Source organism: Thermobia domestica, chromosome 5 (assembly GCF_964235325.1).
Source record: "Thermobia domestica chromosome 5, izTheDome1.hap1.1, whole genome shotgun sequence".
NCBI lineage: Eukaryota > Metazoa > Arthropoda > Insecta > Zygentoma > Lepismatidae > Thermobia > Thermobia domestica.
Window position 1 is genome coordinate 180284808 of NC_137458.1, and position 25918 is coordinate 180310725.

Sequence of the window (25918 nt, forward strand, 5' to 3'; positions counted from 1 at the left end):
GCATAATCAGTGGTACAATCTAACAAAAGAAAATAAAAAAACAGAAGTACGAAAAATATGGAAAAGACGGAGTTGGTCATAATGCGTCATATTTGATCACGAGCTGTGCATATTAGAATGAACAAAACAAGAAGCACCAACTGCGCAGGAAACCGACGTACCTAGACTCGAAAAGAAAAACGAATTCCAAAGTTGGCAACACTGGCCATGAAAATCCAGACAATTCTAATATTGTTAGGCCACTCGCTTCACAAAAAGAAAATTCCGGCAACAGACATTAGCCTTCGCATCATTTGTACATGCTCGTCAACATTGTACGTACAACTGTTCGATGAGACAATGGTCCAAACAGAAGATAAATTTGCAGTGAGCACAGCGGAATACTGCCAATCCGTCACACATGGTATAATGATCGCCTGTGAATGTCTCGAAACAGTACTCTAGAGGTGTCGGAACCTTTGGTGGTCTTTTTATCACATATCTACACCTGTAGAAACCAAACATAATAAAAGGCTTGATCTGCTGTGTGCTGCTGTCTGCAGTACTATCGCATCCTATATGATATACCCAGAGTGTCCCACCTAACTCTGCGACTGAAATAGTTTCAAAGCGAAAAAAATGTGACACATCCAGTTGTGCCGGAATGTACCCATGTCAGCGAGCGACAAACTTCTGTGAGACGCAAGTGCCCCCAAGTCCCCCATCATATCGTCCCAGGGGCCAACTTCAAAATTTCAAATAGTACCATCGGTCGAGTTATATTTCTTTCGATAAATCTTGGAATATGCAACAACGCATATCAGAAATATTTACTATATGGGATTTCAAAATGGCCGCCAAAAGATCTGCTCGGTGACAAGAAAAACGTGCATTTTTGGCGGCCATTTTGAAACCCGTGCTTTATATAGCAAATGTTTCTTATAGGCGGTGTTGCATCTATCCAGAGAAATATAATCCGCCCCCTGTTCCCATTTGAAATGTTGCGGTTGACACCTCGAGCTTTATGATGGGGGCCCTGGGGGACTTGCTTCTTACAAAGTTTTCTTGGCCCTCGACATGAGTACATTCCTTTGCAATTGGATTTGCAACATCTCTTTTCGATTCGCAGCAATTTGAGATCACAATGTTTGATGCCATGTTAAGACACAACATATATTAGTTGCGGCAATTTTGAAAACCATGCTTCATATAGCAACTATTTCCTATAGGTGTTGTTGAACATTCTAGGAGCTATCGAAAGAGGTACCACTCGGTCTCTGTTGCCATTTGAAAGTTTGAAGTTGGCTTCTGTGGTCCTATGCTGGGGATCCTGGGGGCACTTGCTTCTCACAGAATTTTATCATCCCCTGACATTGGTACATTCCTGCACAACTGGATCCGTCACATTTTTGTTCGTTTCGCAAATCTTTCAGGTCACAAAGCTTGGTGGAACACCCTATATATTCCCACATACGACCCAACCATGACATAATGTTCACTACTTCTATTATCGGTTGTTGGCTCAACCCAACCATTTCATGTTCCCCGAATTGACATTGCCTCAATCACTCTAGCATTGATGCATTCCGAGTGGTGCCTGTTGCCGGAATTTTCTTTTTGTGAAGCGAGTGTCCTAACTATATTAGACTTGTCTGGATGTTCATGACCAGTGTTGCCAACTTTGGAACTCGTTTTTCTTTTTGACTCTAGGTACGTCGGTTTCCTGCATAGTTGGTGATTCTTGTTTTGTTCATTCTAATATGCACAGCTCGTGATCAAATGTGGTGCATTATGGCCAACTCCGTCTTTTCTGTATTTTTCGTACTTCTGTTTTTTCTATTTTCTTTTGTTAGATTGTACCACTGATTATACACGTGATATCTTATGTTCTACATTACAGGTTGACACTGAATATTGCACTCACTTCCTATAGTGCTCTTTGCAAAACATGTACTTTTCATTGGAGTTGGCAACACTGTTAACCCCACTGGTGGCCTTCATTTGTTCCTCATTGTGGCGAGTCTCTTTCTATACATCACTTGTCAGCATTGTATTTTGCCGTGCCCTTCTTTTTTGCGGAATTTGCACTTTCCCCCCCTTGTTCAACCTTGCTTTTTCCAGAACTTCTACCCCTTATATTTCTTGAACATATTGCTATGGGCAGCTAATTTTTTGGGAATGAACATCTCTGTTACAGCTCTTTCAATTGGCATAGGTCACATCTTTCCCTGCAACTATCATTTTCGGAAGGTTCCCTTGTAAGTTTTATATATATATCGTTTCCCATTCCACTTTTCTAAGTTCTAGCGTCAAAGTGAAATAATAAAAGCCATATCAGGCCCGAACCTCATCTATGTTGAAACTTTGATTGAGATAGGCCGCGTGGTTCAAGAATTATTAAATTTTATTTATTTTTATCTATCTTTGCCCTCCCCTTCACTCCCCTAGGTTTTGCCGTTAAAGAGTTATGATGGAAACCACTCCAGGCTCGAACTTCATCCATGTGGAAAATTTGATGCAGATCTGTCCGGTGGTTCAAGACTTGTTAACTCATTAAATTAGTCAACTTTATTTTTATTTACATTCGTTTTTGTGTATCTCCTCGTCCTCCCCTTCCCTACATTCCTCAATCAAGGTGAAAGGATTAAAAGCATTCCGTGCACAATCGTAATCTATGTTGAAAATTTCATCCAGATTAGTAATTTGATTCAAGACTTATTAAGTTTTTAATATATTTTTCAATTCTCCCCTTCCCCTAAGTAACACTATTAAAACGAATTGATGAAAACACTCCCAGGTCTGAACATTATCAATGTCGAATATTTGATCAAGATCGGTCGTGTGGTTCAAAACACTATAAGTCACAGTCACTTTCAGTTTCATAATATAGTTATTATTATTATTAAATTTATTATTTTTATTATTATTCGCGTAATTTTGAATTTGCACGGCGAAATTACTGCATAATGTGATTTTATTTCTATTTTCTTCCTGGATTCATTGTGGTTTCCTTTATTAGTGGGCACTAATTTCTCTCTAGGTCGTCGAATAAATGAATTTCGTTGTGTACTTAGGTGCAAATAACCTTACAGGAAGAAGCTTGATTGTTCCAAAGATCAAGCCTAAAGTAAGTAATATTTGAGCTTTAGTTTCAAGTGCCATGAAATTGTAGCGGTAATGTAATGGAGTTACGACTAATACAGCTGTCCAGCATAGGTTCGAATCCTGTTTATGCCATAGTTGCATTTTTTACAAAGTGATAGTGAAGAAGCGATTTCTCATATTAGACTTGAAATGCTTAAGAATATGGAAGCAAATAATTTATCATGATAGAGACGATTTACGAATGTTGGTTGGGAAAGTACAAGGGATTTACCAGGACATTTGAAACATTCCATTGATCTGCAGTAAACACTTTTCGTGTTATCGTTCTCAGAAAGAAATATTACAGCATTTCTTGGACAAGATTTGGGTGAAGCAATCGGTGGTGTAGTGGTAAAGTACCAGACTTCCAAGCGGAAAACCTGCTTTAGATTCCCCGTCAGGTAGTATAACTTTTTCGCTTATAATAATGGTTGCAAACAGAGATTTATCTTCTGTCGGAGGACTTACCAAGCATCACTGACGAGAATTCGAACAAATAGTGTGTGCGTTCTTCATCATACACTGTAATGATGAGTAAATTTCATATTTGTGTTCGTTTCTCTCTCTCTCTCTCTTTCTTTCTTTATGTTTCCTTATCCTGTCTTTGCATTTTTTACTTCCCCCTCTTTCTCTCTCTCACACATGTTCGAAAGTTAAAATGGAGCAAGAGACGAATAGACCTCGTCTGGAAAATGTAATTAACTGGCAACTTCAGCGTCGAGTTTTTGTGCTTGGTGATAATATCTCAAATCCTGGTCATTTCTGAAAGAAATACTGTTTAAGTGCAAGGGAGTAAGCAAAAGATATCTTTCTTTCATCTGAGATACCGAGTCTCAGTCCAATTAAAGGGTCACTACAGATTTGAATCCTCGACCCAGTGGTGATCCATAAGAAAACCAACATCCTCCGACTAACACTATGAGCTCTAGCGTGTTTCTTCTATCTGTGCAAATTACAACATTATATCCGCAAGAGATGAAAGTGATGCTGGATATTCGGAACAAATAAATGTTCGGGTAAGACTAGAAAATGAAACCTCTTTGGTTATTTGAAAACAAAATTTTATTTATACTAGTTCGACACAAATTTGTTTCAATCCCATAATTCATGATTTATTTACGTTGAAATTTGAAACATGCAAGGTCTACTACACCTATAAGGAACATTCAATTTTCCATTTGAACATTTGTAACTTTTCATTATAATACGGTTTGGACTTATAATATAAGACATTTCTGATAAAAATTTACCAGTAAAATAACACTCATTCAATTTTATCTTTCTTTCTTTCTTTCTTTCTTTTTCGTTTCGTTTCTTTCTTCTTTTATTGTTTACTCTGCATTAGTAGTCTGGAATGGAAGATATGATCTACGCTACCTACTGGGTTTATTAGAATGTGATTTGCATCAGTATCTCCAATGAACACTACCGAATTTACAATCGAACCACGCGGAAACAAAGTATGTGTTAAACTGTTGACATTATCTTAGATGTGTCTGTGAGATCTACAGTTCTGTTGGAAATTGAGTATGCTATCCTTTATGAAAGAGCCTTAGTGAATGTTTCAAGCATCCTCTATATATTCGAATACTTTTGAAAAAATATAAGAACAAACGTTATTTCTATATTACTGTTGGATTTCTGGTAGTGGAAGTTTATAATGTTAGGTTCTTTTCTTACTAAGTTTAAAATTCCAGATTTTTATCTGCTCTCCCTTTTCTTTTTCTTCCTCTTCTCTCTCTCTCTTTTTCTGCCTCATTTCTGATCCTCTGTGTAATAGACATAAATTAGATTAAATTTTTCATTATGTTTGTTTCAGTTTCTCCCTAAATCAACTTATGAATCTTGTTTCTTCTCGGTTTTATTATTTCATTTTATCGATACTAATACATGTGTAGTTTGAAATTAGAATTGCGTTCATGTTGTTAGATAATTTTAGTATGGGAGAGAACAAAGGAGGAGAAACAGGGGGTCTCCTTACCAGACACAATTATGGGATAAGAAGGTGAATATTTGGTGGATTAGCTGCACCGCGTTAGCTGTCTGAATTTTTTGATGTGGAGTGTTCAAAGTCCGTGAGATAGGCAACCCCACTAACGCCCGCTCCAAGATTAATAACGCCTGGTAGAGTAGCTAGAACAGCAGCATGAAGGATGACCCCACCTGTTAAAAGAACAAATCGTAAAGGGTGTTTTCGTGCAGGAGTGAGGAGACGCTGGCTGACGAAACAACAGAATGGACTCTTTTGATATTTGTACTCACAGTAAACACCACAATGCCAGAAAAAATTATACGGACACCAGAGGTGCCGATGAGAAGATAACAGGCAGGGGATTTAAATAATCTTATAATTAACTCAAATGATGGATTATAAACAAGTGAACTTACTTCAAATGACTATACATATATGCTGTATCAAATAATATACGGATAGATTATGCAATGTATGTAGTAGGTTATTTTTTTTAAGTAAACACAAGGTCTTGTGCTGAGTTTTGAAACTATTAACAAAATTCCTATAGATCGATCATTCGGAAGAGACCCCAGCCTCCAATGAAAAATTTGGGGTTCTAACAGGGCCTGAGTTCCTTGGTTCCGGTGCCACATTGATACATAATACTACTTCGAAAGAACTGGTCCGATTTCATTATTCATTAAATGACTTTTGAAAATGCTAAATATTGGTACGCAGTAATTTATTTGTAAATACTAAAAATGCAAATCCGATAACTCTCAAATGAGAACTTATCCGTACTAAACGTATTTCGTCTTAGGTTGCAAATATAACTGAAGGTTCCTGAGTTGTATAATATTTGTGAAAATTTACACATTGAGACACAAGGAGAAAAGGGGAGAATATAGCGCCAGTTATGAACAATTTCAAAATGCACGTAATTAACGGATGATATCAAATATAGAACCATTAACAGAATTAACTCTGTAATTCGTTCTCGCCATTCATTTTTCTTCCCTTATTTTCAATATTACATCATCACTGAATTTCTATACTGGAGGTTATCTTCGTTTAGCAGCATCCAACTGGAGCACATCCTTGTAAATGAAACATTTTAAAAATATAAATGAAGCAAGGCCGAGAATCGAACCCAGGCCAGGAATTTGGAAAATACCAACGCTAACCACTCATGTGAAGCGTTATATACTCTAGTTCGCCTAGATAAAGTCTTGTCTGTTCGCTCTAAACACTAGCTTGTTTATAGTCAAATTGATTGGCAAAACAGGACTATGTAATTGAGGACTCGCAGGGCATTATATGATTGTATTCACTAAATTATCTACATTACAGATTTTGTAAAAACAATATACAAAACTCCTTTATTTCGAATGAACTACGGCGCGTATATAATCCCTTTATTTGGAAAAACGTGAACGAGCTGTGTTAAAAGTTTCAAACTTCGGTTATTTGCATATTTTATGTTCTAAATCCAGAATTTAGAGTGAAAATAAATTTATTGTTCACAATAAATGAAATATGATACGTTGCCCACAAGCAACCATGTCAATTTGAGGTATCTTTTATGCCGCGTTTCATCTCTCTCTCTCACACTTCGTGGATAATTTTTTTGGTGGATATGATTTTATATAATATCAAGCAATTAGATTCTGATTACGCTCTTTTACAAAGATATATTTGGATTATGCAAATTTGATATATAATATGCATATATACTGTATGTACAGTGTGTATCATTAATGCATGGCCAAAAGTGACAAGGTGATTGAGGACGTCCAAATAAGTAAAAATGTTCCTATAGACATGGGTCTAATGTCGCTTCGTTTCCGAGATACAGGGTGCTCACATCTTGAGTCTCTACAATAGCTCACTATAGGAAAGTAAACGGAAATGTTCCATATTACAGAAATAATTAAATGAAGTGGAATTATGCCTGTGTAAATACATTTATACTAACATAGAGAATGAAACTAATCAACATTTGAGCTTATTGGATTGACAATGTTGCCAACCTGGTACAAAGTGTTATGTTTTCAAATAGCTGTAGACGTCCACACTTTAGCATATGATTGCTAACATCAAAACGTTCCTAAATATGGAGCACTGTCTTCCGAAGTTTGTGTGGCATAAATGAACGCTGCGTAAAAATCATTATCATCACCTCCCGGCAGGAGTTCACGTGGTTCAGTTTTTACGTTAATCAATACGTCCAGGTCTCATATACTGTTACTGTTGGATGGGACGTTAAACTCCAAACCAACTCAACTCATTAAGAACATAGTTCTATGTTTAATACCAACTTGAAACCATACGTCCAAAATGAAAATTATTAATGCTCCTAATATATATATATATATATATATATACAGAGAGAGAGACAGGGAACAGAATAAATATTGTTGTATTGTTCATAGGGCTGCGGTACCTTAGTGTTAGAACGTTCAACTCTGGTGCATGGGGTCCTTGGTTCGATCTCAGATTGTACAAAGTGAGATTTGTGTTGGACAAACACTGTGTGCGTGGGTTTTCTCAGGGTTCCCCTGCTTCCTCTCACTTTTTTCGTTCCACAATTTCATTCATTCCTCATCATCACCGTCTCCTTTACCTAACCGACATAAGCATGGGACGTCTAACTTAAAGATTTAATTTCATTTCATTGAAAAAATTAGTATAATTCATAATCTGCATCTTTATAAAGCAACTTACACAATCATATAGATGTATAATGCTTAGAATTAAATTAAATCGCAATTTCAGCAATCTGGAATATCTTAGGTTTCTCATTTATTTACATAATGTTTAGTTATTTTATACTTCATAGCAAGAAACATGAAATGAAATTTTTAATTTTACGTCCCACGTTTGTGCCGGTTAGGCTAAAGGAGACGATGATGATGATAAGTGAATGAAATGGTGGAGTGAAGAAAGTGGGAGGAAACGGGAGAACCCCGAGAAAACCCACGAGCACGGTGTTTGTCCACCACAAGGTTGATATTAGCCGCTGTATAAGACACAATTATCTATACCTTTGATGTGGGATACCCTGGTTCGATTCCGGCGGGAGCTCATGTGGTTCGGATTCCATGTTAATCTGTAGGTCCGTCTTATATACCCTCGCTGCTGAAAAGGACGCTAAACTCAAAATCAACTCAACAAAGTTTATGAAAATGAAATGTATAATACTGGTTATATATAAAATATAGTTTGCGTAATGTTGTAATGCCCAACTAGAGTTGCAATAGTAGACAGTTCAAACTGTCAATTCCATCATTCTAATTATTTCACTTCAATGTTCACGTTGCAAAGTGGCAAATGCATTGATATACCACAGAAAAGCAAGCAAATAGTCACTGCTCAGACGGTGAAGTCATGGACTACTAACAAAGTCATGGACTCGGTGTACGAATCTCGCTGCGGTCATAAATGTTTATAGTCGGGTTCAATTGCTGCGAAGTATATTTTTACTTTTCTGATGCATTTAAATCTCTTCTATTTCTAGCAGTAACTTTTATTTCTATCAGTATGTGCAGTTGGTTGCTCCAACAGCTTTTAAAAAGTAGAATTTATTTGCTAACAGCAGGGATCCACTGCTTTTCTCGATATATGTTGTTGACTTAAAGTGGGCAGTACACAACTGTTTAGTATTTTGTTCCACTTTCCTTCAGGCAATGTTTACACATTAACAGACACTATTGTATTGACATTGTAAATTCCTGTAGGCATAAGACAAAATCAAAATGTTAACATGATTTTCTTTGAAATGAAATCTTTAAGTTTTACGTCCCACGTTTATGCCGCTTAGGCTAAAGGAGACGGTGATAATGAGAAATGAGTGAAATGGTGGAATGAAGAAAGTGGGAGGAAACGGGAGAACCCCGAGAAAACCCACGAGCACGGTGTTTGTCCACCACAAAGTCCACACGGCGCGAGCTGGGATCGAACCAGGGACCCCAAGCACCGGAGGTGAACGCTCTACCACTGAGCCACCGCGCCCCCTATGATTTTCTTTGAGTATTAGCTCAGCAGAAGTTGTTGCTATGTTTCTGCTCTCTTTAAAAATGATAGCTATTTGTATTGGGCCGTAGAAAGAAATTAATTCGTTTTATTACTGTTTCTTTGTTCTTTTTCTTTTTTTTTTAACATTCATCCACTGAAGCTAAACAATCATTTGTTTTACGGGAAGAAATATGGAAATTTTTATCTTCCTGTTTAAAATTTAATCCTTTTTTCAGTGCTATATGGTAATCAGTGCTTTATTTGTGGAGTAGAAGAGGAATTTACGTAATTACTTCTCTTCCAGAGTAGTTGATATTCCAATATCAGATTAAACTTCGCAGGCAGGGGGTCGCCCCGAGACAATACAGAAGCTTAGAATTCCAAAGAATACAGTATTATTTCCTGTCGCATAAATTTGATCCTTCTAGGTTTAAAAGAATAGAAGTTATAGACATTTGAATTTAACAGATTGTTTTGGGACAATGCTGTAGTTGTAGGAAGTCAAAAGACAGCATTATGAACATGTCACATAAATTCGATGTTTGTATTTTTAAAAGAATAGAAGTTATAGACCTTTGAATGGATAAATGGAATGGAAGAATGCTGCACCTTGTGGAGGATGAATAAAGAACAAAAAGATGCCAAGTTTAAGGAAAAACACACTCATTAATGTCACTAAGTAAAATTTTTAGACTAACACCTGGGCAAATGTTAGATGTCAATTTGACAAAGTTATTGCAACATTTATTTGTTGAGATTTCATTGGAACAATGTTGGAGACCGGAAACCCCATACTGCTGGACAGCCCCTGCATGCTGCTGGACACTATTGTATAGAGCTGAACAGAATAAGATGGGAGAAAAAAGTTGGCAGAAGTTAGATGTCAGTTTGACAAAGTTAATGTGACAATTATTTTTGAGATTTTATTGAAAGAAAGTTGGGGACCGGAACCCCATACTGTTTTGAACACTATTGTATGTACAACCGAACAAAATAAGATGAGAAAACTTATGTAACATTTATTGTTGTGGAGAGAGAAAGAGAATCTTATGTGTTACAGATAATTACTTGTGAACACCTGTGTTACGATTTTTGAGATTAATGCAAAAAGATGCACCCTTTTTTAGAAAAGAAAGAAAGAGAGAAAAAAGACAGTTTTAAGAACATGAAAAAAGATCTTTTCACTTGTTAGACAGATAAATGTGACATTTAGCATCCCTAGCATTGCCATGTTAACTTTCTTTTTGTGTACAAAAAAACCTTGTTAAGTTTGAAGAATAGGTGTTGTACTCTTTTTTTAAAAAAAAAAAAAAAGGCTGAGAATAACCAGCGTAACATGTGGTTGGTTGGATTATTAGAATAAAGCGCGTGGATACATTGGATTGAAAAGAGAGAGAGAAGAACGAAAAAAGAAAAACTATTGTTGATGTGGAGGCTTAGTACCGTGAATGCCTTTTTGTAGTTTTGAAAAGGGGTGGGAAAAAAATTTAGGTAAACAGTAAGAAATTTATAAGATAATATTTGAAAACATATAATGTGATGATTATTAGTATGTTTAAAAATTGATGGGAATGGCATGATTTTAGTAGTAAAAAATATAGATGATATTTGCGGGTTATGGGAAGTGTGCAGACTTTTAATGTATTTGATGGTGATGTGATGTTGCTTTGAATTTTTATGCCCTATAGTTGAAAAGACGAAGTTGAGAAGACATAAGAGTGGACTTTTTTGTTAATTATAAAGTTATTGCTGAAGTATTGAAGCAAGGACTTCAAGCACACGAAAGATGTATGGTTTATTAATGATGCATTATACATAGATGAATGTATAGCATAGATGAATGATAATAGAAAAAAAATTAGGAATGGAGGATGGAGGATGAAATGGGAGAACTTTGAGAAAAAACTGAAGTAGTGAAGAATGGAACCAACGATTCTCGCACCAGAGGTGAGCACAATAGTATTGAAGGAGTATGCTGTAACTGAATAATGATGATAATGGAAAAAGAATATTTGATGAAAGAAGAAAAGCCGGAGGAAACCTATGTATATGGTGATTGAGCGCAAAAAGTGCCCACCGCGCAAATTGGGGTGAATTAAAGTGAGGATACTGATGACCGAAGGTAATTGTGATATTTTTGACTCACTTTGTTAGCAGTGAGTAATAAGAAATGAATGAACTGCTGGAGAAAAAAAGTGAGAGGAAATCGGAAACTCGTGAGAAAATTGATTAGAAATTTGTGTTGGCGATAATTACGATTGAATATGAAGTTTGAAACATGAGAGATGAACGTTTTGTTATTATTATTATTATTACACCATTGGGAATGGAAGTTGGATTTTTAGTTGAAAAAATCTTGTATGTTATTTTATGATAGTGTTATGAAGAATAAGGAAGAATAAAAATGTGAACGTATGGTGGAATACTCACCCAGCTATGGAAAAGACCTTTTACACTGGATGAATAACATGGAGATACTGGAAAGGAGAAACCTTCGGTTTCGTTTTCGTTTTGCAGAGGCTACAAAAAGTGTATTGTATTTAAGGTTATTGTTAAATTTCTTCACCATACAAGTTTTATTTAACGGGTAGAGTATTTCCTATGTGTGAATTTATTGTTTACAGACAGCTAGTTGCGTAAATTTCGTGTTGTATTGAAGGGGTTAGTAGGGGGTACCCATTAAAAAGAATTTTGCCTTTTAGAAAAAAAACTGCTTGAAGATATACTGTAATTGGACCTAGCTGATTTGCAGGGGACCTTAACATTTGAAAAAGAGAATGTTTGAAGAAATAAAAAAAGAAAGCGTAAAATGATTGACATTACTTTTACCCATTTATTTGTGAAAAAATATAAATATGATGTTTTGGAGAAGACGCTTATTCCGATTTTAGACATTAGTATACGCTTGTGTATTTGTGTGCGTGTTGACTAAACTGGCGACGTTTTAAAGTAGCTGATAGAAAATACTTATATTTGCAAGGTAAGTTGAATTTTGTTTCCTTACATATAGCGTATAAAGAAATAATGAAAGAAGTTAACTTTTATAGGTGTTTAACCTGGGATATAATACAATTTTAGTATGAGATTTGATAATTTTTAATGTAAATTGTAACATAAGGTTAATTTATATCTGTTGACTTTTAAGGAAAAAAAAAGAGAAATATTGAAAAGCTGTGGGTAGGATTAATTTTTAAAACTGTATAGAAATTTATATAAATGCACATAACTTAATTTTAAACTACCAAAGTAATCTTCATTAAACTTTTAATATATGTGCTACCTAGAGAATAATACTGTTATGTGTTTGCGCAGGATGTGTTGAATTTATATTAATTATTTTTGTCTTTTGAGTTAAAAATTGAATATTTTTTTTGCCTGCCAAGTTCTATTATGTTATATTAAAATTATTTTCTTATCTTGTATTAGGTTTTTGCTGGATTCTTTTTGCCCTACGCCTGTTGGAGGAATTGTTATATTAGAGGTAAGAATTAGATTATTTATTTATTTTTTTAAAAAAAATATTTGAAAACAAGTGTGAGAATTTTGTTTAGACATGAAAAATAAACAAAGTAGGAAGGCTTTAAAGACATTAGGAAAATGTCAAGTTTGAATATATTTACTTCAATATATATCCGAATTTAGTATTAGAAAGAGGATATGAGACATAGACTTATAGTTGATCGATGGATTCGAAAGACATAAGCTCGTGTTGGAAGTGAATTATATATATTGAGGAGCAAAGTTTGCTTGTATTTGAATTTAGTGGATAATTTTAGAAGCAAGGCTATGTAAGACGAGACTTAGTGATTAACGTGGAATTGGAATTAGTTGATTTAATGTGGGGAATTGAACTGGATTGTTTTACGTTAAAGGCACCGGTACCTTAATTGCAAAACTCTTGATTTCCATGTATTTTTGCATGTACATAGAAGGTTAGGTAATAGTGGCATGGCTTTAAGTGCACAGTTGTTATGTAACAGTTTCCCGATGACAGTCTTTGATAATAAAAAGAACCCCTACATTTATTACACGCAAACTGCCGTAGGTGCAAGTGTACCATGGTTATATTTCCATTAGGTTACAAACGCGATTAATAACTATTTGAAAAAAGTGGGAAGTAAAAAAATAAAAGCACAAACTTATATGGCCATGATTAATTAGACACATTTTTGCAGCAGAGATAAACGCTTTAATAGAAAGCCACTGTGTCCTAAAAGCAAATATACTTGTTAGCTATAGATATGAGCAAAACCCCTTGTGATATTAGTTTGGATTAAACTAGTAACTTGCAGACAAATGTTGTAGTTTTAACTTAACTTTTACGTAAAATATTATTAATTGAAGGGATGTATGAAATTTATTTTTCACAGTGTTATGACTTTGTATTAATTAATATATGAAGGAATTAGATTTTTTTAACTGTTGGTACCTAAAATTATTTAAATTGATACCCATAAGGACTTTTATTGCCAATAGCAGTATTTGAGGGAGACGGAAAAAAATAGAGGAATGTACCCGCAACTTGAATATTATTTTTTTGAATTTATCCAGTGTTTTAAGTAATTTGAAAAAAGTCTTTTACACTTTTGAGCAATTGACTTTACCGCAAGTTGAATAAAAAAATCAAATGCGGGAAAGACGAAAGCACTGATGCCTAAAGAATAAACATTTGCTTAATATTTATTAGAATATTGCTTTGAATGCAGAATAGAAGATAAAATATTTACTTAGACTGAAAGTGAATTCATGTTCTATATTATAGAAATTTAAGTAAGGAAAAATGAAATGAAGAATATTGCAAGACCTTATTTAAAATGTAGGTGTGAAGAAGATTTGTTTTTTGAGGAAAGCTGATTTTTGTTTTCCTATATTAATTTATTTAAAATATTGAATACTTATTGTGCTACTTATTAATTTATTTTGCACGGTAATGCAAGTTAGGCTAAAGGGAGATGATAATTAAGGATGTGGAAGGAAACGGGAGAATTCCGAAAAAATCATGAACATAATATTGTTTATTATAAGGTTACTTAGACAGGAACGGAACTATGAACCATATGTACTAGAGGAAATTAATTTAATTACTGAATACCGTGAGTTTTTAGTTTAGGATTTGTGTAGCAGTAGTAAAATAAAAGCGTTATGATAACTGAATATTGCGTTGCTAGTGTCGTAAATAGTACTATTTCCTAGGTAAAACTGTTGCTTAATTTTTGTGGTATTTATTATGGATTTTTATATAGATGATATGAAAAGGTTAGATGTTACGAATATGTGCATACATGCGTAATAAGGACGTAGCCTATTTGATACCTTGCACATATAACGAGACACACACATTTTTGTTGGGAGGGATACAAAATAATAGTGTTAACAAATGCATGACATTGTTGATTTTTAAGGCCTTGTGTACAGTTATATGTAGGTTACTTTTAAAAGTAAGGTAAAAATGTCATAGTAAAAATTACAGAGAAAATTAGTTCGTTTATGAATGAAGAAAGGAAATTTTACTTTTGTTGGAACTATAGATAAATTACATTATAGACATAATTTTAGGAGCTAAGCTCCTCGGAGTTTTTAGTGGGGGGAAACAAATAAATAAATAAATAAATAATAGCAGCTTCTTTAGAAGAGAACAAACAAAAAATAATTAGATTCATTAGTTGTACTGAAGACCCAAGTTTTAAGAACTAATACTTAAAAAATGAAATAGTTATGGTAGGTCAGATTATAGGCGCTAAGCGAATAACTAGATGAGTTATGTTTGAGAAATAAGACTGACTGACAATTGTCTTTCATAAAATTTAACTGAGTACTGATTTGACAGTACCTATTTATTTTATTAGAATAGATTGAAGAATTGTGATTCTTATATTTTCTTGGAATTGCTCTTGATAATTATATAACTGAATGCGTGAATTTGTGACAGGAAGGAAAAATAGTGTAAAAAACACATTGTTTTACTTATATTGATATATTTTTTAACAGCATGGATGCTTAAATATAACCTTTGAAATTTTATAGTAACACTTTATATTGAAATTACTTGTTATTTATAATTGTTATTTTTGTTTGTTGCAGGATGGCAAAGCCCAGGGACATTGAAGTTATCGATTTAAGCAAGGATGAAAACGATGTAATTATATTAGATGACGAAGAGGAGGAGGAGGATGAAATAATAGTAGAAGATGTAAATCAATTAGCTGCCGAAGAGGAGGAGGACGAGATATTAGCAGAAGATGTGCTTGAATTAGATGCCGAAGAGGAGGAGGGAGAGGATGAAATAATAGCACAAGATCTAATTGAATTAGATGCCGATGAGGAGGAGGTGATGTTGGTAGAAAATGTGCAAAATTATAATTAGGAAGAGGACGAAGCGGAGGAGGAAGAAAATAATAATATTACTATGGTGGAACAGGAAAATAATATAATGTCGAACTGGATGAATAAACATTATAGTAACACTGTATTAGAAGCGCGGGAATTTTTATATTCGAATCTTCAAATTGAACTCTCGGAATTTGCGGTTGATTGTGCACTATTGAAAATGATTGTGGACATGAAATAAATATTATCAATAACCACATGCCAATATAGGAAAACAGTGATATAATGGTGGAACAGAAAAAAAGAAAAATGTAAAAAAAAGAAAAATTGTAAATATATGAAATAAAAAGAAAAACAAAAAAGAAATTAGTATACAGAATATAATTTGGGTGTTTTATTAAATATGCAGTTTCTTTCCTTTTAATTTCAATGTAGTTACTTTAGCTAATTTGGACTGTGAAAAATCATGTTTTAAGGTTGGTTGGTTGGAAACCTTTATAGCGACCACATTTTTTGATTTTCTTTTCAGTGTTACCTTTCGGTCCTAAAAACAGTGGAACGAATGCACGGGTAAGGCAATGTATATTTACTGAATGACTTTACAAATTCGTTTATTTACCTATTTTTTTGTGAAAGACCCATCGAAGATTCTTAGTTTGACAGGGATTTAAGAATGTTTGCCTGCTGAAATTACAGGAAAAAGTCTATAGAAACCTTATAAGAAGAATAATGCTAAAAATACAATGTTGTAAATAATTGCCAATTGCTGTTTAAGATGCTTTCTGAACTTGCAAAACAGTAATGAAATTAGGGAATGCGAACTTGAATTCAACTAACCATTTCGGATACTTAAATATCCATTATTATTATTATTATTATTATTATTATTATTATTATTATTATTATTATTATTATTATTATTATTATTATTATTATTATTATTATTATTATTATTTAACCTGTTGGGGATCCCATGGTACAATACGGGGTGTTTCATGCTACATTGCGTTATAAATCTCCTATTTGAGCTTTTTAGTCTGTTTTTTAGAACTGCATAGTATATACGTATAGTTTCACACCTTACGTATAGTTTCACACCTTCCTGCGTCGACATATGAAGTGAAGACGTCATAATTCTAAAATATATATTTTCTTTTAATATTACGGGGCCGGTCTAAGTTCATTATTTTTGGCGGGCTCATTTTTGCACGTAGAAGATTGAAATTTTGCATTCAGTCCACCGAGCAGTATTTACCAGACTTTTTCATATTTCTGCGTTAAAACAGGGGGGATCCAGAGGGGCAAAAAGTTGAAAAAAGGGATATTTTTACCAAAAAATCCCTTTTTCGGGATTTTCTCGCCTTAGATACATGATGGAGACAAGTGAATGGTACCACCTGAAAGGCAGTTCCATTCTGAAGAGAATGATGTGCAAATCATGATCCTAGGGTAGATAGACATGTCTCAGGGAATGTTTAAAAATATCCCTCTGTATACGGGAATATGGGACATTGTCGATATATATATATATATTTTGGCGGGCTTACTTTTGCACCTGGAAAATTGGAATTGCGCATCAACATTCAGCCCACCTAGTAGTATTTATCAGATTTTTTCAGATGTCTGCGTCAAAACAGGGTGGTCCAGAGGGCCAAAAGTTGAAAAAAAGGATATTTAGACCCAAAAATCCTTTTCTTCGGGATTTTCCCGCCTTAGATACAAGATGGGGACACATGAGTCATACCGCCTGAAAGGCAGTTCCAAGCTGAAGTGAATGATGGGCGAAACATGACCCTAGGGTAATTAGGGATGTCTCAGGAAATTTTTTACCTGAGATCATGCTGTTTTACGGTAATTTGGTGCATGGTGGGATTCCTGATAAAATTTCTTCCGCCCTTAGTATTCAAGATAGAAACTTGAAATTTGGCACATACATTCAGTATTCAAAGTACTATTTATCAGATTATTTTAGATGGCTACGTTCACACAGGGCCGCTCCAGAGGGGCCCAAAGTGCGAGAAAAAAATTCCCTCCAAAATTTTCATTTTGACATCATTTTTCCCGCTCCTGGTATATGGTATAAGCATGCAAGTGGTACCATTTGAAAGCCAGCTCCATTGTGAAGAGAATGAGGTATGAACCATGATCCTAGGATAAACAGTGACGATGCAGTAGCTGCTTGACTGAAAGTTTAAAAAATAGCCCAAAAAGCCGGGTACCGGAAAGGGTTAAGTATTCGGTCATTTGACAGACCTAGAAAATGATTCTTTTCCGTTTTATGATCTTCAGCTTAGTGTTTTTAACACTATTGTGCTTATCTCCTTCTTATTCCTTGCTTTTCTTTCACCTTTTCCTTTTATACTAATATGAAGAAGAACACAATTTCTCGTAAACTATATGCAAACAAAATAATATTGTTAACAAAAAATGATGAATAAAACCCGCCTCTTCTTTCCTATCCGTTTTTAAAATATTTTTGTTTGGTGATCCTTATATGGATTCTATATTTTTTTGCCTCAAAAACACTTTTGAAGCTTTGTAACTTGCGTATTGCTAAAGTTTCTGAACATATAGTCCATTGACACAGATATAGCACCCGACCAACTTGTTTCTGAGTCCAATATTCAGTTTGCTAGTTAAAAAATGATTATTTGTTTGGCTATAGGAATTCTTTATTTGTTTTTTTTCCTGTTGTAAGAAACCTATTTGGTTAAAGTACTTTATAGGTACTTGATTTAAGTTGGTAATTAACTGAAAAAAAGTAGTGCAAAATTCAGTTGTGATAAATAACCTAGGGAAAACCACACTGTAATCATATTATAGTTTATTTAGAAACGTTCCGTGAAAATTTTTTGGGGAATAGTAAAAAATGTAAGGGTGTCAGGCTTAAAATTTGTGTTAGATAAGACCTGGATTCCATGGGATTTTTGCATAGCTTTTTATTGTTTATTTCCACTTTATAATTATCAAGTATGTCCTTCAGTTTTAAAAGTTATTTGCATATCCCCTCCATTGTTTAATTTGCTGTGCATATTGTATTTTAATGGATCGATTTGAATGATATCTCATAAAAAGAAACTCAATTGATATTTTTCACTCTTTGTTTTCTATACCAATTTTAAATGATTTGGGCATTAGCAAGTATACTACCCAAGGCTACTGTAGTATTAGTTTTATATATATATGAACCAAAACGGTAAATGGTAAAATTATTAGCACGTCAAGTCTAGAAGACTCCAATGAATATGTTATTAGGTAGAAAGGAAATACTTTCAAATTTTTAACCAGTAAAAGTCAATACATAAACGAAAATGAGTACCACTCACTGATTGCCAAAAGTCACTGAGATTGGGCTGCCAATAAATTAAGAATGAAAATGGGGGATAGCGGAATGATTGTATTTGCTGGAGTAACATAGAAAATACTTGGTAAAATGTGCGAAAAAATAAAGATTTGTATGCGAGTTAACAGAAAGAGTGGTACAGAGAATATATATACTTGTTTATACTTGTTTATACTTGTTTACTAGGTGTAGAAGCACGGTTAAATATGAGTGAATGAAAGGTGTAGGGGGAGACGGGTTATTTGCAATTTTAAGCGCAGACAAACAAATATGGAGGCTAACAAAGACAGAGGAAAAAAGTTTGGTTTAAAGAACGCTGGAGGTCAGAGTAGGGTTGTTTGGAGACGGCGGAGAGGAGGATTATTTTGTGTTGGTACTTTTTGCACTTACAAAGAAAAGAGAGAGTGTGTGAGCAATGTGTAGTTGTATTGGTGTGTGTTCGAACGCGAGCAAAGCTGAATGACAAATAAAAGCTGACAAGGGAACCTTCCGAAAATGATAGTTGCAGTGAAGGATATGATCTATACCAATTGAAAGAGCTGTAACAGGGATGAACATTCCCAAAGAATTAGCTGCCCATAGCAATAGGTTTAACCCGTAATAGGGCGCACGGCGTACAAAGTTCCGCAGCAAATACTTTTAGTATTGTATGGGACACAATGTGGCACCCCCGCCGCTCACCCCCCACCTTATCTACCCCCCACTACCCCTCTACCTGACCCTTAGAGAGAGAACCAGTTTGAACGCTCAGCTCTGGCTAGGCTAGGCGTTTTAGGAAGAAGTGTTGTCTTTTGTACGCCGCGCGCCCTATTGTGTGAGTTTTTGTGCGGACACTTGTACGCCGCGCGCCCTACACCGGCATTGTTTTTACAAACATTTTACGTACTTGTTTTAGTGAAATCGTCTTGTTTTGCGTTTCATGTCGCCGTGTGTTGTGTGTTTGTAATGTATTATGATTTGAATCTGTAATTAGACCTATTACTTTGTAGAATTTTGTGGTAAAGATATTTTGGCTACAATGGAAAATGAAGAAAGAAATCGTTTGTTTTCTTTACTTGATAGCGTTTAGAAAGAAATCCAAGTAGAAGAAAGAAATGCTAAACCTGGTATAGAGACTTTGCGTAAACATTTGTTTGCAAATAACGAAGATGATAGTAGAAGTAATGAACCTGCTCAAGAAGATGTCATCGAAGGGGAAGGATCTGATCAATCCGAAGATGAATTGGAACACAGTGGTCACGATACGGAGTCAGAAATGTCTGCTAATGAAGAAACTGCAATAGAAGATGATAGTGATGGAACAGTAAACCGGAATGTCTTAATTGGAAAATACAAGGAAACTGAATGGAATGCTCACATGAACGATGCTAATTTATTTGGAAGAGTGCGAAGACAAAATATTATTCGAGCGAAAAGAATAGGAGATCGTCTTCCTACACCAAAAAGTGAAGCTTTGGCAACGAAAACCTCATTCGAAACTTGGAAGCTACTTTTCCCTGACTCGCTCATTGACGAAATTGTTGAGTATACCAATGTTTGGATACGGACAAATAGAGCAAACTATGGACGTAAAAGGAACGCTAAAGAGACTGACCGATTAGAAATGAATGGTGTTATGGGTTTGTTATTTCTTGCCGGTGTGCTGCAGTCCTCACATACACGTATGGAAGATCTATGGGCAAACGATGGACTAGGAATTGAGTACTTTCGTCCCACAATGACGGTCAAACGTTCCATTTTATATTCATTTCTTGTAGTAAAGTCAGGTTTTCCTAACTTTTAGTTTTTTTTTTACCTGTAACTGCTTAAAATGATAAGTTTAAATAAATTTTGTTTAAAAAAATGTCAAATTTGAAATTTTTTAACATATAAATAGTTTAAAAAACAACTTAGGACTGAAAAATTACAGTAAATATGTCTTCAGGGACCAAATGTGTGTATGTGGTACTTTGTACGCCACGCGCCCTATTACGTAACTTTTCCTTATGCGCCCTATTAAGGGTTAAGAAATATAAGGAGTGGAAGTTCGGGAAACAGCAAGGTTGGACAAGGGGGGAAAAGTGCAAATTCCGCAAAAAAAAAAAAGGGGGGGCACGGCAAAATACAATGCTGACAAGTGATGTATGGAAATAGACTTGCCACAATAGGGAACAAATGAAGGCCACCAGTGGGGTTAACAGTGTTGCCAACTGCAATGAAAAGTACATGTTTTGTAAAGAGCACTATATGAAGTGAGTGTAATATTCAGTGTCAACCTGTCATGTAGAACATAAGATATGATAATCAGTGGTACAATCTAACAAAAGGAAATAGAAAAAAAACAGAAGTACGTAAAATACGGAAAAGACGGAATTGGCCATAATGCGCCACATTTAATCTCGAGCTGTACATATTAAAATGAACAAAACAAGAAAGCACCAACTATGCAGGAAACCGACGTACCTAGAATCGAAAAGAAAAAAGAGTTCCAAAGTTGGCAATACTGGTCATGAAAATCCAAACAATTCTAATATAGTTATTCTACTCGCTGCACAAAAAGAAAATTTTGGCAACAGGCAATAGTCTTCGCATCATTTGTGCATGCTCGTCAACATTGAACGTGCAATTGTTCGATGAGACAATGGTCCAAACAGAAGATTCATTTGCATTGAGCACAGCGAAATACTGCCAATCCGTCATACATGGTGCAATGATCGCCTGTGAATGTCCAAAGAAGTGTCGGAACCTTTGGTGGTCTTTCTATCACATATCCACACCTGCATAAAGCAAACATAATCAAAGGCTTGAATAAACATGCCGTAAACTGGTAATGGGTTAAGGCTTGAAGTTTCAGAAAATTCTCGCGGGATCAAATGTTAAAGTGAGTATCTGATAACACAAGCTCTGTAACGTAGCGCACAAAGTTCTTGTATGGTCTAAAAACATACACATCAAGTGGTTGTATCAGACCCGTACAACCAGGAGGGATCGCTCAACTTTGAAATTCACTCCGGATGGTACATGCTCGTAGAGCAAGTTGGTGTCTTTGTTCGCTGTCCAAGAATCAACAAATAGCACAACATCAGTTAGGTTTCTTTCTGCCAAACTTGGCCAAAATACGTTGGCATAAAACATGCTTAAATCACTCTTCCGCATGTTTGCAGTTGTATTTGGAAAGGCCTTAATATTCGAAAGAGTTGACAAAAAGTCAAAATGGCCGCCAAAAATATCTGCTCGGTGACAAGAACATCGTGCATTTTTGGCAGCCATTTCGAAACCCGTGCTTCATATAGCAAATGTTTCTTATAGGCGGTGTTGCATCTATCCAAAGAAATATCATCGGCCCCATGTTCCCATTTGAAATGTTGCGTTTGACCCTTCGCGCCTTATGATGGGGGCCCTGCGGGACTTCCTTCTTACAAAGTTTTCTTGGCTCGACATGAGCACATTCCTGTGCAATTGGATTTGCAACATCTCTTTTCGCTTCGCAGCAATTTGAGATCACAATGTTCGATGCCATGTTAAGACACAACATATATTTGTGGCGGCCATTTTAAAAACCATGCTTCAAATAGCAAATGTTTCCTATAGGTATTGTTGCACATTCCATGATCTATTGAAAGAGGTACTACTCGGTCCCTGTTGCCATTTGAAAGTTTGAAGTTAGCTCCTGGGGCCCTATGACGGGGATCCTGTGGGCACTTGCTTCTTACAGACTTTTATCACCCCCTGACATTGGTACATCCCTGCACAAATGGATCCGTAACATTTTGTTCGTTTTGCAAATCTTTCAGGTCACAAAGTTTGGTGGGACATCCTGTATATTCCCACACACGACCCAACCATGACATAATGTTCACTACTTCTATTATCGTTAATGGCTCAACCCAACCATTTCATGTTCCCCGACTTGACATTCCCTCAACCACTCCAGCTTTGATGCATTCCTAGTGATGCCTGTTGTCGGAATTTTCTTTTTGTGAAGCGAGTGGTCTAACTATATTAGAATTGTCTGGTTTTTCATGACCAGTGTTGCCAACTTGGGAACTCGTTTTTCTTTTCGATTCTAGGTATGTCGGTTTCCTGCATAGTTGGTGCTTTCTTGTTTTGTTCATTCTAATATGTACAGCTCGAGATCAAATGTGGCACATTATGGCCAAATCCATCTTTTCCGTATTTTTCGTACTTCTGTTTTTTCTATTTCCTTTTGTTAAATTGTACCACTGATTATACACGTCATATCTTATGTTCTAAATGACAGGTTGACACTGAATATTACACTCACTTCATATAGTGCTCTTTACAAAACATGTACTTTTCATTGCAGTTGGCAACACTGTTAACCCCACTGGTGGCCTTCATTTGTTCCCTATTGTGGCAAGTCTATTTCCATACATCACTTGTCAGCATTGTATTTTGCCGTGCCCCCCTTTTTTGCGGAATTTGCACTTTTCCCCCCTTGTCCAACCTTGCTGTTTCCAGAACTTCCACTCCTTATATTTCTTGAACCTATTGCTATGGGCAGCTAATTTTTTGGGAATGTTCATCTCTGTTACAGCTCTATCAATTGGCATAGGTCACATCTTTCACTGCAACTATCATTTTCGGAAGGTTCCCTTGTGAGCAGCGTATGCAAAATATGATTATGTGGGCGGCTTATTGAGAGTAAACTAGGATTGAAGGATATGTAGATGTTTTTCAGTGTTAATTTTTGCCTATTTAGTGTTACTTTAAAGGTATTTGTACCATTTGAAAGGGGAAATGGAAGTTAAAATTAGGTTTTGAGTATGGTATATGTTTATATAATGTTACATTAAAAGCTTATGGTTAGTAATGCAAAGCACATGGACGTTATAGATTATGCAAATTAAAAAAGTTGTGACTTACCTACTACAGACTGTCCTCTTGCATGCCGGTACACTGTATGTTTGAAGGCACGTACTGGAACTCTATACAAAGAAATGAAATGGGAAAAATGAAAACTTGATTAGGCAACGCGGGAAGCGATATATTTTGGTTTGTAAACGTATTGGCAGGAATAACAACATTGCCGTTTGCAGGAATAACAACACGCGGTAACTTACGAAGGTACATGCACAAAGTACATCAGTGTACTGACAATGCTGCCTGAATAGATGGCGCTGATGGAAAAAAGAAAGATTTTTTCAGCATAATGTATTTAAACTGGACGTAACACATAAACTGTTGATGTTAGAAGCAAACGGACTACAGAAATCCATTTGTCAGGTCAAAAACTTTATAGAATGACACCTTGCACGATGAAATTGGACAATTTTTTTCGGGGGTATCAGTGAGGTTGGAATATGGGGTGGGTCACAATATATTTTTGCTTTTTACGGCAAACTGTAGGTCGTAGAAAATACAGATATTTTCATGAATCTTAGGTCTGAACGAATACTAAAATACAAGTTAGAACATTGTAACTTTAAAATAAAAATATGATGATTTTAAGGGGGCGTAACTTCTAAACTATTCATGCTAGAAGAAAATGGACTACAGAAATCGATTTGTCAGGTCAAAAACTGTATAGAATGACACCTTACACGATGAAATTGGACAATTTTTTCGGAGGTATGAGTGACGTCGAAAAAATGGGGTGGATCACAATACATTTTTTGCTTTTTACGGCAAACTGTTGGTCGTAGATAGTAAAGAAAGATATTTTCATCAAGCTTAGGACCTAACGAATACTATTATATAAGTTAGAACATTCTGACTTTAAAATAAAAATATGATGAATTTAAGTTGACGTAACTTCTAAACTATTCACGATGGAAGAAAATGGACTACAGAAATCGATTTGTCAGGTCAGAAACTATAAAGAATGACACCTTACACGATAAAATTAGACAAGTTTTTCGGAGGTATCAGTGGCGTCGGAAAATGGGGTGAGTCACACACATTTTTTTGCTTTTTTACGCCAAACTATAGGTCATACAACGTAAAGAAAGATATTTTCTTGAAGCTTAGGACCTAACGAATACTATTATACATATTACAACAAAGTAACTTTAAAATAAAATTGTAATCAATTTGCATAAATATGGCGTGATTTTTTTTGGAACTTTGGAAATATGCTTATTAAATGTTATATTTTTACATTAATAGGCAAAATGAATGATATTACTAGAATAAAGAGCATTTTCGCGTCTTTTTAGCGCTACCGCTGCGCGCCGCGTGTTCGCGCCCGAAAAAAGGTTTTCTCGACACGGGACGCGTAAAAATATTCGCGCCCGGAAACCGCGCGGGGTATTACCGGATATACAAATAAACAACACTCGGTAACTTGCTATATTACATGCACACACACGCACTGTCTTATACACACTTATGTGTATGTTGTGTGCACAGATAGCATTGTTTAAAAACAAACATGGCGGTCACTATAGTGGATTTTAGTGGGTTTTTCTTTGCATTACTGCTATATAGTATAAGTGGTAAGGTTTATAATATTTGTATATGTCAATATTTTTTTATATTAACCGGAATGTATAACATTACATACTTGCAATTAAGCTACTAAACTTTTTATATGTTATATACACGATTAAAAAAAGAAAAGTAAATATTTTTATACAATACGTACACGGGTAAAAAAGAAACAAATTAATAAAGGTAGTTAACTGTTTATATTTTCCATTTATTATACATTAACGGTAAGACTATACTATACATTGAACATATAGTTATTTAAAATAAAAATAAATAGTTACTGCGTAACATTAATAATATATATGTAATATTTACTATACTTTTTAAAATTATTCCATCGTACCTATTTAAATTAGTCCCAGCAAATGTATTTGCGAACATATTTAAATTGCGTTGCAAAATCAGAACAGCTACGCTGTGAAGTTACTAATTAACGTTCTCCTAATAAATTACTTGGAAAAGCAAGATAGTTGCGAAAATATTAAAGTTCCCATGGAAGTTCATAAAGAAAAGCCATGTTTCGAACTTGTAAATAATTCGCTTCCTGTGGAATTTTAGTTGGATCGTTTGCTGTGCAAACCCCTGAGTTTTTAATGGATCGATTCCATAGGAAGATCAGAGGAAATCAGAAATAGAGGGTAGCAGAAAATACTAAAAATTGCATTGCAAATTCAGAACAGCTATGCTGTGAACATGTAAATAATTCATTTCCCCTGAAATTTTAG

At 35.1% G+C, this 25918-nt stretch overlaps 1 protein-coding gene and 1 long non-coding RNA gene across 7 annotated transcripts in view; both read left to right on the plus strand.

Moving 5' to 3' along the window:
• LOC145686307 (uncharacterized) overlaps nt 1–25918 on the plus strand; it is a 1046376-nt gene that overhangs the window by 188304 nt on the left and 832154 nt on the right. The window lies entirely within an intron of this gene.
• Nucleotides 12289–15748, plus strand: LOC145684740 (uncharacterized). Its single transcript, XR_014131378.1, has 2 exons — nt 12289–12572; nt 15173–15748. It is a non-coding gene; the product is annotated as an uncharacterized LOC145684740 (long non-coding RNA).